This window comes from Corvus kubaryi, unplaced genomic scaffold, assembly GCF_017639235.1.
Source record: "Corvus kubaryi isolate FWS band 111438036 unplaced genomic scaffold, C.kubaryi_AGA036_p1.0 split3-131, whole genome shotgun sequence".
NCBI classification, from domain to species: Eukaryota; Metazoa; Chordata; class Aves; order Passeriformes; family Corvidae; genus Corvus; species Corvus kubaryi.
Genome location: NW_024582083.1, coordinates 6,396,627 through 6,416,824, shown reverse-complemented (window position 1 = coordinate 6,416,824; position 20,198 = coordinate 6,396,627). Strand labels below are relative to the sequence as shown.

At 35.3% G+C, this 20,198-nt stretch overlaps 1 protein-coding gene across 22 annotated transcripts in view; it reads right to left on the bottom strand.

Annotated features, from left to right (window-relative positions):
* Positions 1–20,198, bottom strand: part of TENM3 (teneurin transmembrane protein 3) — a 1,314,113-nt gene that overhangs the window by 457,681 nt on the left and 836,234 nt on the right. For all 22 annotated transcript variants that reach the window (XM_042015030.1, XM_042015032.1, XM_042015041.1 and 19 more), the window contains one exon: positions 10,348–10,389. The gene's annotated coding sequence lies outside the window, so the exon portion shown is untranslated. The remainder of the gene's footprint in view (positions 1–10,347; positions 10,390–20,198) is intronic.

The window sequence follows — 20,198 nt, the reverse complement described above, 5'->3', positions numbered from 1 at the left end:
CAGTGATTTCTTTGGTAGGCATGGAAAGAAAGGTTTTCATTCTGCCCTGTCATAGAAGGGCTACAGAATATGTCAACACTGTATAACTTTACATAAAAATTAAAGCAATATATAGGCATTGCAGTTATGAAAAAAGACCAGCAAGGTGGGCTTTCAGATAGGTGCCATTGATAAAAACTCACTACATAAAGAGAGCTTTGGCCTTTTGGGGGAAAAATACGGAGGTGTTTTTGCAGCGAGTTTTTGCTCTATGTATTTTAAATGTAAGATGCTCTCTAGTTTTATATAAGCCCACACTACAGTTTCAATCTCCAGTCTCCTAATGGTGCATGTTTGCTAGCAGTAGAAAACACCAGCATAATGGTCAAGCTTATCTGCTCAATACACACAAATCTTGTCAAATTTCTGAAGGTCCCAGCTGGCTTAAATTTGGATTGCTCTTATTTAAAGAGAACAGTCTCTTCAGATTTACAGTTTAAGTGCTTCTGTTTAAAATGTGTTTCACCATCACAAATTGAATTCTGTATAACCTATAAGCCATCTTAAAGTTTACAGGTATTCCCAACATGTTTTCTATACAGTGTTTTCAATTGCTTTCATTCACATCTATTTAGAAAATGTTTTGTAAAACACAATGAGGCAAAGCGATTATTCATTTTACTTTTGCACCTGGTACATTACATTTGCATTTGAAAAAATTGTTTCAAGATACATAAATAAGAAATCATATTCCACATCGGCCATCATTGCAATCTTTTTTGTGCAATGTGCTGAACAATTATGTCCCCATGAAGTATAACTGTTTGTTTAAAACTGTGTTCCTGGAACAGTAGCTAACAGATATCACTGCTGGCTGATAGAAAATGTGAATGCCAGAGAGACACACATGGAATTCCCAAAAGTAACCCGGTGCTTCCTAACTTTACTTGCTCTGATCTGCCTGCAGAAAGACTTCCATCAGTTTTGAGGGATTTTTGTGAAAGTTATGAAATTGCATTTTCCTTGCAGGTCAGAACTGGCAGTAACTTACCAACAAAGGAAACCTGGGGAAAAACAGGCATTCCTGTGTGCTTAGGGAACTGGGCAGTGTGGCCTATAGGTAGAGTGGCTATAGGTAGAGCCAGCCCAAGGAGACACACTCAATGTGTCCTAAAAACCATGCACTTCTCACGTGAGTAGAAACTGGCGTAAGGATCAAGGAACAAATAAAGGTATTGGAGGGAGGAAGAAGAGACCTTTAGTTCTACTTCTCAATGTCTGTGACTTTCAAATATATGTTTTGATTTATCGTCTTTATTACTCACAGACATTCATAATCACAAACCTGTTCATCAACTCATCAGCACCTGAACTTGGTGTATCAACACTCTGAAAAATCCTACTGGACTACAAGATTCACTACCTTCTACTCAAGTCTGGCCAGATACTAGTAAAAATGATATAATTTTAAGACTTTAGATTTAAACAAAAGAAATGTTGCCCACATGCTCACAAATAACAGTATGGTTTGACTCAACCTATCACAACTCCATATTTCTCTTCTCTGTCAGGGGGAGATATATGTTAATGGAGCTCCTATTTGGAAACTCTCCAAAATTTTAACTCTGCCCCAGTTAATGAGAGAAAAACCAGACAAAGGCCTTCATCCAAAACCCATGAAAGCAACAACGGCAGCAGTGGGTAGACAGGAATCAATGTGTTTAAATTCAGTATCCAGGTTTAGCAAACAAACAAAATTATTTAAAAGATGACCAGATGAGGAATAACAAGTATTAAAAAATAAAAATAAAATAAAATAAGAAAAATAAAAATAAAAAGTAAAAACTGATCATTAATTCATTAGTATCCGCCCATTCAAAGTTATCCTTGATTAATGATAATAGTATATTTTTTTATATTTTTGAGGTGTGTTAAGCTATCAATACTAACTTAGATAATCACAAAGATAGTTAACTACTTATTTAAAACAAAGCAGCCCTGAGCAGCAGGTGTAGTGTTATTACTCTTAAACTAGAAAAATATTGTAATTTTTACATCTGTAAACAATCAGTTTTCATAGCAACTGCCTGGCATTGTGCCCTGCTCAGTGAGCTTTATACAATATACCTGAGTCATGTAAAACCAAGTTGTCACACCCTGTCAAAAACCAGCATTTTCTTGAAAGATTGAGAGCTGAAGATTGCGTGTAGAGGGACTGATAGCACTTGTTAAATGACATGGCTAACAGAAGGCAGCCATTAGCATTTCTGCATACCAGTTTAATCCAGATACCTCAACTTTGATCATCGTGATCTCAACATATTCCAGTTCTGAGCCTTCCCTATGAAAAAGCACTTAGTGTTGCTGAACGCTGACAGAATGTTCAATAATCTGGGCAAAAGCCCATTAGGTCCAGGGTCTTTAAATAATTTTAATTTTAGTTTTGGAGACTGTAACTCCAGAGCTCTATCATTCAATTTTTCGCAGCTTCAGGTTTTCTGTGTGCATGAAATTCCCCACCGTAACCTTAAATTATTCTGTCCTTCTGGTGTTCAGTGACAGTCTCTGAGGCTTGAGCTTTATTCTCCTTCAGGGTTCATTCTTCTTCTAAATACTCATCATCCATTGCATTCTATAAAGAGAGTTCCCAGCAGTAGTTTTTAAAATAAAAGATAAAATGTTCAGTATCTGAACATTTAAGGCTCTAGTGTCAGTACCTGGAATGCCTCCTGTTGACAATGATGGTTATCACTGGGGGCAACTGAGATCTGTTCATTCTGAACTGTCTTCAGAAATCAGCCTTATCTGATTGTTCTTTCAGATCAAAAGAAAAAGGAAGACAAAGTAAGCTGTGCATATTCTTTCACTCTGCACTTTGTTGTTAAAAAAGGAAGAATCCCACTAGGACCCATAAACCACTTTTAGATATTGCTAATCTTTGCTATGGATTTCTATTTTTCCATTTATTGCCAACTGACTTACTGGATTTTGATATTTTAATGACATAGCATACTGTTAGGAATTGTGAAAAACATATATAACAAAATGTAGATAGACAAAAGAGCATTTATTGCTTGATAAGTGACATGTAATTCTCAGCATTTACAGCTGAGATTAGATGATTTTTTCCACAACAGATATGTATTCAGTAACAGAAATACTTGCAAAGTCTCCAAAATCACACTTGGAGTTTGCGTACTCAGGCACAGTTACCACATTTTTAGATATTTGTGGAAGGTAGCTTGTATTGCCTCTTACAGCAGGTTCAGTCTCAGTCACTAAATTCCTAACTACCTTCATCAACTGCATAGTGAGCAGACCAGGGGAATACAATCCCTCACTTTTATTTATTTTTTTTCTTTCAAAAACAGCATAGTTAACGTCATTGCTGAAAACTGGGGTGTGAAACAGTATGTATTGAAGTCCCACTTAAAGAAACCTAATTGTAATTGGGCTGTGCAGTCACATTGAGCTTCACATGTGCTGGAGCTGCCATTTTTTGAGACCTTCCCAAAACTCAGTAGAACCATGTTGAAGATCCCTACTTTTATGTAAAAAGCATTACCCGTGTGGCTGGTTCATAACAAATTAATAAATTAGCATATACTTTACCCTGTTCCGTAGTGACTGACACAGCTATTATCAAGTGTATTAAAATTATAACATGGAGTTTTGTACATGTGGATTTTGGTACTTGATTTATATACAGCTGAAAAATTCTTGGAGAGTCTCTGTATAACCAAGTTCAAATGATCTCTGCTTATTTTTTTTCTATTAAAAGAAAAATCAGATCAATGACCACCTTATTGACATCCAGAAAGCTTCCATTCACCTTTCTGTCTTACTATAATGTTAAAATGAATTCTGTGAACAACATAATTTGTGCAGCAGCCTCAAGCACAAAGAGCCAGCGCAAATCCTCTTCTCAGGATCTGTCAGATGTTGAAGAAAAAGATATGGATGACCACTGAACCTGAGACCAGTTTGCCATCAACTCAAGTGTAGCATGCATGAAAATATCCTTTCCTACTGCTGTTAAATGAAGACTATGTCTCAAACCTTTTTAGAGCTGATCTGGAGGTCAAATTTCCCTTTCAGGAAACTCTACCCCTTCCTCTAGAGATTGTTAAACTACATCAAACCATCAAAAATTCAAATGTTATTTCTTATTTTACACAAAAGCAGAATACTGGGGAAAAAAATAAAGTCCTTTTTTAATTCAACAAAAATACTCACTTTGTTCTTTCAACAAAAATTGAGTTCTACTAGCTTCTGGTTCAGCTTGAAGTATAAACTTCAGATTTTCTTGATTTCTATGCTTCCTGACTTAGCTTCCTTGGGCTATTCAGGTTAGATAGTTTCAGTAGACTAAATACAAAAAAATCACTGAACAAAATATATCACAAATTAGCCTTAAAAAGTTGTTCAAAGAGCCATAACAAACCACAAGAAAGAGATTTTAGTCTCTTGAAGGAAAATAACAAAATGCTTTTTGAAACAATAGTTCATTGGCTTGAAAATAATTGCTCTTTCTTATCTAGTACACTACTCAAAACGCCCACACCCTAGTTAGTTCAACTGCATTCATAATATGTGACAAACCCCAACTTCTATTCCATTGTAAACACTTTTCCTGAAAAAAACCCATGTAGTTTTCCACATAGAAAGTAAAACATCACTATTCTACTGTCAAGTTAGCATACATTTTTTACAGACAAGCAATTACAGTATTTTCTAGATTTTATCACCTGGGATATTTACTCTCTGATCCTGGACTAAATAACATCTCTGTTAATGTCAACAAGCCATAGAACTAAAAGCAAGTTTTGCCAAACGGTAAAGGGTCCTAAAAGACAGTACTGAAAATCCTGGATTGTGCCGATGGAGCACTTCCCTAGGCACAGCGCTTTTCCCCATTGCTCTGTACTCTGAAAGGGAACCCATGACTTCACCTGTTATCTCTGCTAACGCACCAAAGGAGAATCCTACCAATAAAGACAGAAATAGTTCCTAAGGACAAAGACAAGTTTTAAGAGGAGAAAAAAATAAAAAAGAGAATCACAGTAACATTTAGGCTGAAAAAAACCTTTAAGATCATCAAGTCCAGCTGTTAACCCAGCACTGCCAAACCATGCACCACTAAACCATGTCCCTAAGCACCACATCTGCAATGGATATAGTTGCCAGAATACTCATAGTGAGTCACTTGATGACCTGCATGCATTAGGGAATCCCTGCCTTGATGGAAAAGCACTATCTCTGCAGCTACTGTCTCTTGCTTTTGGCTATGCCAGCAGGTTGTGCTGAGGCTCAAGAGTAAGGGCTAACATCCACTTTGTGCTGGAATTCTAAGAGGTTCAGGATCTTGATTTTGTGGCAAAACAGGAATGTGTTTTAGCAGTTGCTTTCCACCTGAGCTTTACAAAGGAGGCATCTCTTTACTTTATTCTGCTATTAAATAGGTTAAGTTAGATGCTCAGGAACTGCTTAATAACCTGACAAAATTAAGCTAATTACTGATCAAACGTCTCTGGCCACTTCTGATTAAAAATATGATGTTGACTGTGATGATAACAGACTAAAATTTAATAGCTTTAATATCTTCTTTGACTTGAGAGACTGAATTAATAAATGAATACACCTCAAGGAGAGGTTTTCAACAGGGGCTGTGCACTGGAGGTATTCAAATCCCCCATAACTAAGAACTCTAGGAAAATTTCCCTTGACATGGTGGAATCTGACCTGGAAAGGAGAATCCTAGCTCCAACCCATATTTCCAGAACTATTTACACAAAGCACTGGGCTAAATTATGATCCTTCCTCCTACTGCTCAGAAGGGAGATAGGTGATTTTGAGCACGTAGAAGTTTTTCTACTTTCAAGGAAATCCTTTCATAAAGACAGAAACTAGCACAATCACTAATCCCATCTTGGATTTTGAATGTAAAGAATGAGAAGTAGTCTCTTCAGAAAGGCAATTATGTCCAGGAATTCAGGCCTGTGAGACTCCCAGGCTGAACTTGATTTTCATCTCAGGACTTCAGAGGGGGACCTCAGCTTTGATTGCAGAGAAGATTTCAAACTCTTCTTCAACCACTCTCTACTCATGGCTAAGATTTTTTTTTTTTTTGGCAAATAATTTCTCAGATTTACAACTAATACACCAAACAGTTCAGTTTTGTGCAAAGATGATAGAAATGTCTAAAAATATACAAAACATCTGTCCAGTGACACAGTGACTGACTGATTGCTGTGAGAAGATGACAGTTCAAAAGACTGAGTATGACATCTGTTTATTTTTTTGAGGAAAACTTGAAAGAATTATTTCCACTGGCATGCCTCTCTACAGCTCATAAATATAGGTAGCCTGACAAAAACTTGATAGCAATGTGCAGGAATCATACCTGCATTTAAACAGTGATCATAGTGATGGTTAACTGTTTAAAGAAAGCAAAGCAAACCACAAAACAAAAGAATAAAGCACATGAAGTACCAGGGAGATGGGCCTACTATCCGCTGGGAATTCACCTCTGATTCTATCAAAAATGCAAGGATCTGAGATGCTGCAATACTCAGTGCACAGACAGAGTCAAGTTACGCTAGGAGAGACTAAGTCACTGTAATCCCTACCTACTAAAGGGAAAAATTCCATGGATGTCCAAAAATTTATACAACACACTGGAAGCCATAAGCTCTTTGTATTGGGGTGAGAACATTGCAATCTACAGACACTCAACACCCATGTACATTGTCATGAAAGGAAAATAAAAAGAAAAAAAGTTTGTGACAATAGTAACTTCTGCCATAAAGCTTTATCATCAGAGCACCTATTAAATACAGAAACCTCTACTAAAACATAACACAGCATACAACACTATTTGACTGTCCTGAATACAATTAATACAAAATGCTGGTATTTAAGCCAAAGAGATGTTGAAAATAAATGATCACAAAAAATGTAATGATAAAAACTGTGAGCAAAGACTTTCATTGAAACTAATGTTTTGTACAGAGTTATTGATTTTAGCTTACTATTTACCATAGGAAATACTCATAAGATAACGGTCTGAAAGAACAGGGATTTAAACATACTGAAAAATTGCAGAACTTTTTTTTTATCTCTATAGCTGAGGTTTCTACTGAGGACTTACACTGTTGGGAACTGCTGACAACTGCAGAAACACAGACTTATTAGGAATAATGCTACAGGGCTTACTTGGCCAATGAAACAGACCTGGAAGTCATTATAGGGAATACCAAAAGAACCCCAAGAAGAACTAGGTGCAGGACAGAAGTGCTCATGCAGAAGAACAGGACAGCTGCTGCACGAGCAGCAGGAGTACTGAGGGGTTGGTCACATCTTTCAGGACACATGATGTTTCAATAGTGTACCGGCCTCAAAAATCATTGGAAGCCACTACCTATTTGTGGCTTCAGGTGTACTGATCCAGAAGGAGTCCAACTGTATTTAAAAAAAAAAAAAAAAAAAAAAAAGAACTAAACCACAGCATAACTGTATATATCTGATGCTTTGTGTAAGAGAAGTACAATCCATCTTATGCATGAGTATTGGTGAGATCTTGTATGTGAGCATTCACTTAGCAGGGTATGCCAGTCAGATGGAAGATATGATGGCTTGTTACTTACTCAGGGATCATAAAACTTTAAAAACTATCTTTTGGAAATAAAAACTGAGTGTACTTAGTATTAAGATGTATGCCTGTATGAACATGAGTAAGAACTGGAAAGACCTGTTACTGTATTCATTGATTTTTTGATTATTGCTGTCCTCATGTGCTCCAAATTGTTCCCTTTACTGAGCAGGATACAGTAAGGTACAGGTGAATTAGAGAAAGCTGCAGTAGTGGAAATTTAAATTTGTAAAATCAAACTGGATTCTGAATTACTGGTTTCCTTTAGCCTGTAATGGCCAAATGGCCAATGGAAAAGAACATCTTACATTGGTCTGTTTTACAAAAACATGCTGGTTTTGGCTTTCAGGTCCTATCCAGGGATACATTTGTGTTTCTACATAAAAGCAATTCCAAACAGCAGCAGGTACGGATATTACAAAAATAGCCTTTTAGTTTCTCTCTCATAGGAACACTACAAAACACAAATTCATGTTGGCTATTTTAGTTTAAGTACTTATTCCAGGGTAAAGGAGAAGCCCCTTCAAACATCTGAAAAGAATTAGAAGAAATGACCGCTGCTCCCAAGTTTCACATATTTTACTAAATTAGCATTCATACATCCCTTCCAAAGTGGAAAATAGACTAAATTAAATGCTAAAAAAAGCAAAGAATTAAAGCAACATACTTCAGTAGCGTAGATATTGTGATCATACCTCTGTGGCAATAAATAGCCAACCAATTAAGTATTCAGCTGAACCAGAATTATATATACAACCTAGAATAAATGGTGTATACCTGCAGTTCTCTACATGTACTTTTTCATTCTGAAATGAGCACAATCTAATCTAATAGTACTTGGTCATAAACCCCATTTGATTAAAACAAATTTAAGAACATATCTGTAAATATATTTTAAATTATTTGTATAAATGGTATTCTGGACATTTTTACTGCTTATTTCTCTTATGTCCATAACAAGCATAAAGCAAGATTAACTTCTCTGATTTTGCTAGGAAAATCACATTTAGAACCTACAAAGCTTTGTCAGTAAAAGCTGTTTTACCGACCAATGTAAGTCCTAAGCTATATTCTGACAATAAAAAAAAAAGGATGACTAGTGCTACATAGAGGAATTACATGGAAACATGAAAGCTTTCCATCCCTTCCAGACCTTTATTTCAATATTAATTGATTAATACTTAAAAAAAAAAAAAAAGACAAAAACAAGAGAGCTGGTCAGTTGCATAATATGCAACATTAGAAATGCAAATATCATGTTTTGTTAATATCTCTTATGTTCACAGTTTAATGAGTGAGATACCATACCCATCCTTACTTATGCTGTCCTTTTGTCAGATACAAGAAAAACCTGTATTACTCAGCAATTAGGGAACACATTTAAATTAAATATGACAACATAACTAGGAAATGAGAAAAAGCTGGCATAAAAAAGGCTGATAATTCTGATGACTAAGTGATACAATATCTAAAGCCTTTTACAGGGTATTGAGATTTTTATTCTTTTACATAGAACGAGAAAAAGTGAGAAGGGGAGGGGGCCAGAGGAAGAAGAATCTGTGGTCTATAAATGATCAGCACAAAAAATAAATTATGGTCAAGTAACTGAACTTTTCTGATGTGTAAATTGAATCATTCCCACACGCTGGCGTTTTATAATTAAAAGACCCTTTTCACTGTGGGAAATTTTACTGAATTTTGTATTAAAAGAAGAAACAAACCATCAATCAGGAGGAGGTAGGGGAACTCAAAGAGCTCAACCTATTAAACTTGAAGAGCGTAGTTGAATTCTGAATGACTTGCTCTAGGAAACTGTAGCTCTTTTAAGGCAGCTACTGTAAAAACATTAATGAGCAGAACACGTTTCTGATCGCTGTTCTAAAATCTTTTGTAGTCATATAGAAGAACACACACTCCATTTGGTGTCACAAGATGCAGAATATGGTTGTAAATGAACCTTTTTTGTGAGGTTCACAAGCTATCAATTACTTGACTCTGGTTACCATTGAGAAAAATCACTGAGCTAAAAACCAAAGGAAGAAAACCCAAACTCCATGTACTTGTTCAATACAGTGCAGTTGCTAGGTAAGTACTGATCAGACAGATTAAAATTTTCTCACAGCCAGATTGCTGCCAAATTCAAAAATTTTTGGGCGGACATAATTTCAGCTTTCTGGGACCTTATGTGCTTTCAGCTTAGTTGAGATAATGGCTACAAATTACATTTTCAAATTATTAATCCAAAGAGGGGCACCATTAAAAAGCATCACAATATGGTATACATAGGCAACAATATTTTCTTGTGAAAACTTGAGAACGCTCACAAGAGATTTGATAGATCATTTTGAGAATATTATTATTTATTCAGTTATGCTCTATCCTTGATCAGTCTGGTAACGGGGCAGAGAATTTATCATCCTGGATATTCCTTCTTGAACAAGCCATTTACATCTCTTAAAGTTTGTGCCCTGTAAATTTATCCCTACTTACAGTTTTGGTGTACACTTATTGCAGCAACAGTAAATTAGATACAGCAGCATAAACTATCAATAATGGACAAGTCAGTAAAAAACTGTATATACTCAGCACAAACTGGCCTATTGTAATTTTGTAGTTTGCCATGTTCTGTCAATTAGACAATGGTGTGTCGTTTTAAAAACAACAGTGCAATACACAGATCCCACCAGAGCTTGAGGCTGTAGGATGTTTCATCTTACCTTCAGCTTTCCATGTGAGTGGATCGCTAAAGAGCCAGGAATCTGCAATCAGAACAGATTATGAAAACTTTGGTCAAACATTTTTATTTTGTAATTGTTTAATTATCATTACAGAATACCTCAGTAGCTTCAAAAATCAAGACAGGATATGAAAGATGATATTTTTTTCTTCATTATTATTTTCCTCTTTGAATTGTGATATATGATATGGTCATACACTGTGTATCTTTCCTAAAGTCTAAATGAGATGCAGATTATCTGTAATAAAATATTTATTACAGCTACTGCTGGACTCACATGTTACTACACTGTAAAATGCAATTTTATTTCTCTGAACCATATGGAAGTGTTGATTGCATGTTGAACACTAAATGTAAAAATGGCATTTTGGAGATCCATGTTCATTGTACCTCATTTATTTTCACGTATGATTCCTCCAGGTCACACATGAAAATGTTCTTTCCCTTCTGCCACTGTGGAAAACAGATCATGTATTCTGAGAATTTAGGAGAAAGGTCTACCTAGCTTCAGCACAGCTGACATGAATTTTCAATTGCAATTTTATTGATGTATGAACCAACAAATATGTTATAAATCTCACTGCTATAGCTTTGCAAAGCCAGCGTATTTAACAGTAACAAACATAAAACACATGGAAAAGATAATGATTATTTTTTAAAGAAAAACAAACATAATGGCACTTAGAATATATACAAAGAGCTATTTTCAGACAGTATGTTTCTAAGTATTGCAAGCTTACAGTGTTCTGGAGTAAACCATAAAATGATTTTTGATTTTAATAATCAGGAAGCTGGGAGTATTTCACATAAAGATGGAGCTTTAGTAAATTAAATGGATACATGGAATAAAGCTCTTGCCACTAACAAAAGTATTTGAAAATCTTGTTTCGTTCTTATCTTTCTCACATTCCAATAAAGTTCACATTGTAACATCTGCCAAAAATGGAAGGAAAAAGGCACAGTATATCTTGAAATGAACAGCCACAATTTTTTGTTTCTAGAACTCCTCTTCAAACAAGAATCCAAACAGACTACACAATTTTTCTCTGAGCCTTTAATGAAGCTGTGATCTTGAAAGTGATAATAATAACTTATGATGATGGATGGAAAGTGAAAAAAAATGCACACTTCCTGTATTTGTGTAAATACATTTTCCCCATGACAAAATGTTTTCATTGTGCTTTCAGCATTTAAAAAATGTGGTATAAGGGAGCATTTCACCAATATTTTTTTTTATTTCAAGCAAATAAAAGTCAAATGTAAAAGCTCAGCATTTTCTGTGATTCTTTTATTTTTAAAAGTATGTATTCAACTGACTGACCCAGGAATTAGAAGGAGGGGTATCAATATGATCCAAATAATGGTAGTGTATTTTTTTTGTCTGGAAGAGTTTTCTAGAAATAATTTTCTTCATAGTAGCTAGTAGCGAGTGAGCTGGCAACGCACAAGGATTTGGAAGATGACAGCTGATTAAAGGGATATTCCATACCATATGAGATTGTGCTCAGCAAAAAAAGCTGGGGAAGGAGAAGGAAGAAAGGATGATCAGAGTTATGATATTTTCTTTCTATCCAGATAACTGTGATGCATGATGAAGCCCAGATTTCTTGAAATAACTGCTAAACATCTATCCACTGATGAGAAGTAATGAATGAATCCCTTACTTGGCTTTGCTTGTGCTCACAGTTCCTGCTTTACTTTTTAAACTGTCTTTATCTCATGAGTCATCTCACTTTTACCCTTCTGATTCTCCTTCCTGTCTCACCTGAGAGAGTGGCTGCATGGAACTTGGCTGCCTACCCAGGTTAATCCAGAACAGGCACGAAACCAATTCTAAATATTGTCTCCAAACTTCTGACAGGCAGAGATTAGGAGGATAAGCATCCTGTTTTTAACTTCTGGGGAAACCAGGATAAACACCACATTAGATCGTAAGACTGATTCAGTCTACAGCCTGAAAAGTGGGTGGATATTGGATGTGTGCATCCAAGTTCTAGCTGAACCATGAAAAACATTTCCTACGGTATCTGTAAATACAAAACTGGATAAGAAAAGTCAGTGAAAACTCTCCTGCATGTCACTGAGGCACAACACATGTCTCCCTAAGTTTAAATTCGGGATTGTAAATGAATTTTTAAAAAAGATATGTGCACACATATATAAAAATTAATACATAGCTTGACTGTACAGACAATATACATACGAAAGAAGATAAACACTAAAAATGTAATTGTAGCACTATAGGGACAAGATACTGAAAATCTAAAGGATCAATACAAAAAATGTTCTAATGCATGGTGAACAGTTACCACATCATTGATTCACACCACGTGAGAAACTCTGTGTTTGGTATAAATACAACTACAAAACAAACAGACTTGGACCTAATTTCCCAACCAAGTGTCTGAGCATTCTTACCTGTGTAATCAGAGTAACTGCACCATAGACCTTAACAAAGCCTGCCCCTGAACCCCAGACAGAAAAGAGCTTGAAGGCAAACCTGAAATATTTGTCCTTGTGTTTTCTATTTATGTTATCACTTGCAGGAATAAGTCCTAAGCTATGACTTTACAAACATCTATAAAAATATTTGCATTTAAGAAAATGCAGAAAACTCAGAAAACTTTCTATCTCTGCTCTCTTGACTATTTCCTTTTTCTAGATTTAGATGATCTTGTGCTCAAAATTCTTCCCTTCATGATTCCATTTCTTAGGTGCTTAACTGTCCTGATTCACTTAATGAGCATTCCTGAATATATTCTTAGCATTGCACACTTGAAAGTCAAGCTTGGTGACACTCACTGCCAACATATTTAACTCCCTTTGATGCTCTGATCTTCATTTACTGGAGCATGATCAAAGAGTGCTGCCCTCAGAAACTGAAAACTGAAAATACCAGCCAAAATGCAACAAGTAGCAACACAGGCTCATCCCTGATTAGCTCTTCCTAAGGTGCTCAGATATGGAATTCTTCATTTTCACCTGATTCAGTCCAACTAACCACTGTGCTGGTTTTAACAGGAAATGTACTCTTTGGCAGTTTATCTATAGTACCTCAGCTCATGCACAAACTCTCACAACAGACCCAGGAAAAGTCTCCCAGCATTGTGGAGGGCACTGGAGGGTGTATAAGAAAAAGTTGTTTCTATCAAAATATGTAAATAGTCAATCTTCAACAAGAAAATTAATACTGTGTCCAATTGTTCCTAACTAGGTTCTGGAAGAAGACAACAGAAATTCACATATGACGACCCTAGCTCAGGCAACAGGGCAGCAATATGGTTGCTTCACTTCAGATGCCTTTCCAGAAGGCAGCAGGTCTTAATCCATATAGAACAATACACATGCAGTTAGACAATGGCATTGGTTTCTAGCAGAAAACTAGACAGTGATTCTTGCTTACCACTAGTCAGTGGGATATTTATTACACATTCTGAGATGGAACCTTTCATCCCAGGGAGAAAATGAAAAACAGAAGAGATGGAAAACATCAATTCTATTTTATGTAAAAAAAAAAAAAATTAAAAAAACTTACAAAACTTTACTGCTGCCTGTCAGATTAAAACACTAAAATCATCCAGCATATCCTATCTGTTTGACTGTCAACCTTAAAGATCTTGTAACCTAAATGAAGATGTTAATATATTGCTATGTTAACATCTAAGGGAAAGCATATTGAACTGGGGAAGAACACCTTGCACATCAGAAAAATAGTTTTCAGTTTCAGGACACTGAACTGCAACTTCATCCTCTTTTGCTCAGTTATGTGTTGAGATGGTAAAAATGGGCAGTGAGTTTTCCCATACAAACATTCTTTCCCTGCCTTTGTTGATAAGGACGCTTAAAAACCCAGAGTAACAATGACTCGGGTGTTTGTAAAATGGGGAGTTAGCATAAGGTAGAGCTGATGTTGTTATCTAACTAACAACAAGCTGTGGCACAGAAACTAAGCAGGTAAGTACTTTCTCACTAAATGGGGGTCTCCACATAGAAAAAGTTATAAGGAACAGAATAGAAAGGGCTGGACACTGATCACCAAAGCAAATAAGCATCCTGGCTACTTCTGTGAATAGTCCTCTTTTCTAAGTTGTATTTAAGCCACATCCCTGGATGTAACTGGGAAAAGTCCTGAGACAAAGATAATGCAGAGCATTTTTATTTACTAGTTTATTGAGTTGAATCATTGGCAGATTGATCCAAAGTTCTTAGTAACAAACTAATTATAAACAACCCAAAGTTCCAGTTCTGTGGAGAATAAATAACACCAAGTTCTCAGCACCAGCCTCATTCAGTATGAATGCGTGGCCCTTACACCCTGTCGTGGTAAGCAATAGTCTGTTGCCGTAATCCCAGCGAAGCCAGGAACCAGGGACCACAGTGTTTTTCTTAAGAATAGAAGCTCTGATGCAAAGGACTACCTAAAACTGTAAGGCAGAGTGAGAACCTGAGGTCTAGGAAAATCCACCCAGGTAAAATTAATGTAAAAAATAAAATAAAAATAAACTAGTATTTTAAAAATATAGTTATAGACAGATCTTCTGTGCAAGGTGCTTTAGGATGACCCTGCTTAAATAGGGATGTTGGACCAGATGGCTCACTGTGGCCTCTTCCAACCTTACCTGTTCTGGGACTCTGTGACTCTGTGATATATATATATATATATATATATACACACACACACACACATCCATATATGTACAAAACTAGAATCATACATGTAGTTTATAGAACAAACATAAATGGAAAAAATATGTATAAAATACTATATTTATGTAAAACTATTTATGTCTATATATTTGTATAAATCTAGTTTCATACATCTTCAATCATATATAACAACATACAGGATTGTTCTGTACAAAATTCTTACGTTGTCGCTCGTGTGAAAAAACCAAACACACTCTGTAGCCATATCTATTTTATAACCTTGTCACAGTAAAACCCAGTAACAGATCAGTATATTAGTAATTATGATTTACTGCCTTCTACACAGACACACATTTTTTATTTAATTGCAACAGAAGCATATCTATACGGTCTATATGGAACCTCAACATGCTGTTAATTAATTTGGTTATTAACAATGATGTGCATTCACTAGAACTCATGACACTAAATTTGAACAGTTTCGAAAGACAGCCTTGGAATATGCAACATTTTAACCTTAACGCGTAATTACTTAGAAACTATGTACTTCACTCATGAACGACTGCTGGGGTTTGTTGTTAAAGGTTGTTCAGTGCTTTTTCTATGTCTATGATATCCTTTTCCATAGGAAAGATTCTTACACATATTATTTTCATGTTCACAGTGCTACTGGTAAACCCTGCTGAGATACTATGAAGATGCCAGCTACCTGTCATACGTACTTGAAATAATTGGTATCACAGGAAAAGTAACACAAGAAGAAGCAGCATTAAAGAACAGGTCTCTCTGTGATATAATGCAAAACATATGTTAAAAATATGTGTAATAATTAGAGCACTGTGCATCCCTCTTCATATCAAACCTGGCACAGCTGAAACTATTTGTAGGTATGAAGTTCATGCCACAATACTGGCTCTTTTGCACAAAAGACTTCTTTCTTCAATTACATATTCACCCACACCATGCATATTTTTCACATTATCCCACACAATGTCCATTATCCAAACCAAACAGGAAAATAGATTACAATTTTGCTATGAAATATCTACTGGATTTTTCTTAATAAAAATAAAGAGTAAAGCATGGAAAAAAGAGGGGTAAAGGTAAAAGTTTAGGAGCACAAGGGGTATTTAATTGCTTAAATTATTGTCAACAACACTACAATAATTTATATACTTTTATTAGCTTTTCAACAAAGCTCTGAATGAACATAAACCAACAGTGTCCCTCATCTTTTCAACGTGAATTTATTTTTTATACATATATATATTTTTTCCATTTCCATGTAATACAAATATTTTTGCTTCGGATACCATTATCTGGCAAGGTTGTACATACAAAAGTATCAAAATATATTCTTGAAAAGTCAAAAGACAATTGCATATGTGAAGGCAATGTTAAGGAATATAAAGACTGCATCTTTACACCTAGTGTACTTTAAGTTGTTATGCTTATTACTAAATTCAAAGATATCTTTTTCTGCCCTTCCCTTGATTGTGTTTTTCACAGATCATGATGAATATTCACTGAAGCTGAGAACAGCCAATGTGCATGGAATGATATGATGAGCATATATGACCATAGATTACCACTGAATTCTTAGCAGAATAAATTTTGGCAGTTTGAGAGAATATATTGGAAAGCCAGTTGTCAGAGAATTTTAGTATTCAGAACTCCACTGTCTAAAAATCACAAATTATTGTCAATTAAATGGGGTCTGCCTTTTTAAGGAACTCTATTTCCTCACTGATTAATCAAATAATTGTTTTTTCTATAAGTTTTGAGATTAAATTCTGGCCCAGTAAAAGTAGAGCTATTATGAGACAACAAGAAGCTGAAAATCATGTTTTGCAATACCAGGACTCCTGCTATAAGACCCCAGTGCTGATCCCAGCCCAAGTATGCAACACTTCTAAGTGGTTTTTCGTCCCCTCAATCCAGCTTCCAGCACCATTGAAAGTGGTACATTGATTTCACCAGTTCCTCTGTTTAAACATATGAACACACAGTAATTAATTCAGACTCTTAAGTGCTATTCTAAAATGTCAAACTCTCTTCTTCCATTCCAAATTCATAAGCTGTATCATTTTTCTCTTATGCCTTATCTATGTATTATATGTGTGATATCTACTTAACTATTTCTACTGAACTTATAAATTGTAATGAACTACAAATTTCTCAAACCATTTAACTGGTATTGTGCCATTTATTTCTACCAACCTTGCAAGTTATGCAGAAATATAATCACTGTCTGATAGGTGATCAGGTTAGTATTAGAGAAGTTGTAATTAGAGCAGAAATTTCAGTAAGAACGGCTGTCATATATTTTAGAAGTAACTTAAAAGCCTCAAATAAATAAAAATGAATAGAATGCAATAGAATTTAATTTATTCCTTTCAAAGATTTCTTGCAACGGATGTCACAAAAGTAATAACCAAGTCTAAGCTAGTTTTGAAATATGCAAAGTGAAAGGAGACCTTGTTCACTAAACCTAAAGATATCCACCCTAGGCTAAACCTGTGTATGGTTTTGGATGCAATGTCCTTTGCACTTCTTTTTATTTTTGCGGTCTTTTTAGGAAGGTGCAAATCAATGAGGATGAGAACAGAGGGCTAAGCCTTTAAAGGTTTTGACGGTTTGCTCTTCAACACCTATAACTGGATTTACTGAAAGAAACCAAGTGAGATACTTAAAAAGCTTATGCTGAAGCACAAACATATGCCTCAAGCATACATTTTTAAAATCAAACTTTCTAATAGTACTTTGCAAGGATGTAAATTTTGTCTCTGGATTATTTTGGAAGTTTTGAATAAAATATGTAAAATAGGGTAGGCCTTAAATCCAGGAAGTGCTTTGGGGGAAACTAATGCTCTAGGCAAATATGATTACTGATAGAAAACAATGGAATATAACTGCCCTTGTCAGCCTTGGACACTTACTGACTAAATATCAGGAAAAAAGTCAATATTACACCAACTGTGCACTTAACTATGGTGTTTCTGTGTTTACATGAAGAACACAAAAATCAATTAATTGTGTGAGAGATACAATCCTTTCAGAATTCAGCCAATGCACTGATTTATTAATGCTATTGATTACACCAAACTAAATATGTAATATGAAGACCTGCCACGTCAAAATGTAGCTCACAGTTTCCAGGTTAAAGGTTTCATTTTCTTTATCTTTCTTTTCTTTATCCTTGAGACCAACTCTACTGATATAAATTGGAATTCTGTGAAGAGACCTATGCCAGTTATATTTCTCCAAGTCTGCAGAAAAGTGCTTGGTATTGCCTTTTACTTTCATACTTAAATATTTATATGCAGAAACCCCTTCTCTAAGATCTGAGACAAGATGGACACAAAATATAATTGCAATTAGAGATATGCTGAGCTTCCAGAAAAAATATGTCTGGAGACTAAGTCATGAAGAATACCTGCTGATTCCTAGGTAGTGTAGGTACTTAACTCACCTGCATGCTGTGCATCTAGTTACTGTTTGTATTTCACAGGAGAGATCTATTACCCATATCAATAGTGAGCAACCAATTATAACCAGAACATATTACTTCAACTATCATAATATATTAGGTTGCAAGTGGCAGATCATGAAGATGATCTACAATAATTAGAGCAAACTGACAGCAAGTTATGCATGAGCGTGATTCATCAGAAAACATTACGGGCAAAAAATCAACATTCACTGCCACATTAGGCAGGCTGGAGTCTTCACCTTCCTCCTGCAGTTTCCAGTGACAGAAACACCGAAGACCAACTTTCATTGTTTACACAAAAGTACTAACGCTTCTTCTTATGAATTATGATTTTTACTGGCAGAATTTCTATTCTAATGGCATATATACCTTGTGTACATCTCTAGGGCAAAACACATTATCATGAGTAAAATACCAATAGAAAAGAAGGCAAAAATATAGTGTTTCTTTCAGTGCAAAATGCATCTATTCTGAAAGAATTCTCACACACTATATCTAATTTATGTCTTTTTATTGGTCTGAAATGGTTTAAGAAATTTGTGTTTCCTGTAAAACAAAGCAAAGTCTGATTAATCTTTTTCAATACAGATTTAATTAATACAGGTAAGAATGAACACATTCAGCTGGAATGTGAGAAAATGATGTTTCAAAGGATTTTTAGACAAAATTTCTTGTTATGTGTACATACAGCATTTGAAACCTAATACAGGTATCTGTGCACTGAGGTATACAGAAAATACTTTGGCAACAAAGAAATTGCAGTCAGTGAGGCAATCTCTACTAAATCAAATTGAACTCTTTCATCATCACTGAACTAATCGTGGTGGATACCGTAAAATGCTGTCAGAAGATGTCATAGACCTTATATTTCTCTTCCTACTGGTATTTCTGTAACTAAGGTAGATAATTTAGTAGATTTTCTGATCTTTATTTTTCAGTCTTACCAAAAATAAGGGTAAGAAGGGTATTTGGAGAAATAGAGCTTGATTTCTAGATGATTCTTTTATGTGCATATGGATTTGTGGTATCTTCAAAAGACAAGAGAACTATTGGCCATGGCGTAAGTGGCATGGAATTTCATTTAATTTTTTCACATTGAAATACAACACATCTTTCATTACCAGTTTGATTCTCCATTGATATTAATGGAAGTTTTTCTGCTAATCCGAATGAACTGCTTAGACATAACTATATAATAATATGTAGGACTAACAGAGAAGTCCTGAAAATGCCACAACTCCACCAAATTTAAAACCCACAAAAACCCCCCCAAAAACCAATAGTGCCTCACATCTCTTGCAGTCTGAAAATTGATGTTAAGGAAATAGGTGACACTAGAAAGTAGAGTGAATAGAAATTAAAGGATCAAAATGAAGAGAATTCAGTTTTAGTACTCCTTGTTGTTTATTTTCTATGCAATTTTGTAACTGTCCAGGTCCCAAGTATATTTCATGTAATCATAGAATGGTTTGGGTTGGAAGGAATCTCAAAGATCATCTAGGTCCAACCCCTCATTCACTAGACGCCACTCACTAGATTGAGTTGCTCAGGGCACCATCCAACCTGGCCTTGAACACATCCTTCCTGATCATGATGATTTTTAAAGATATTCTCTTTTCCTCTCATAAAGAACAAGCAAATAAAGATTACTTATTTCAATTGCATAGCATTACAGTGTCAGGGTAACAATT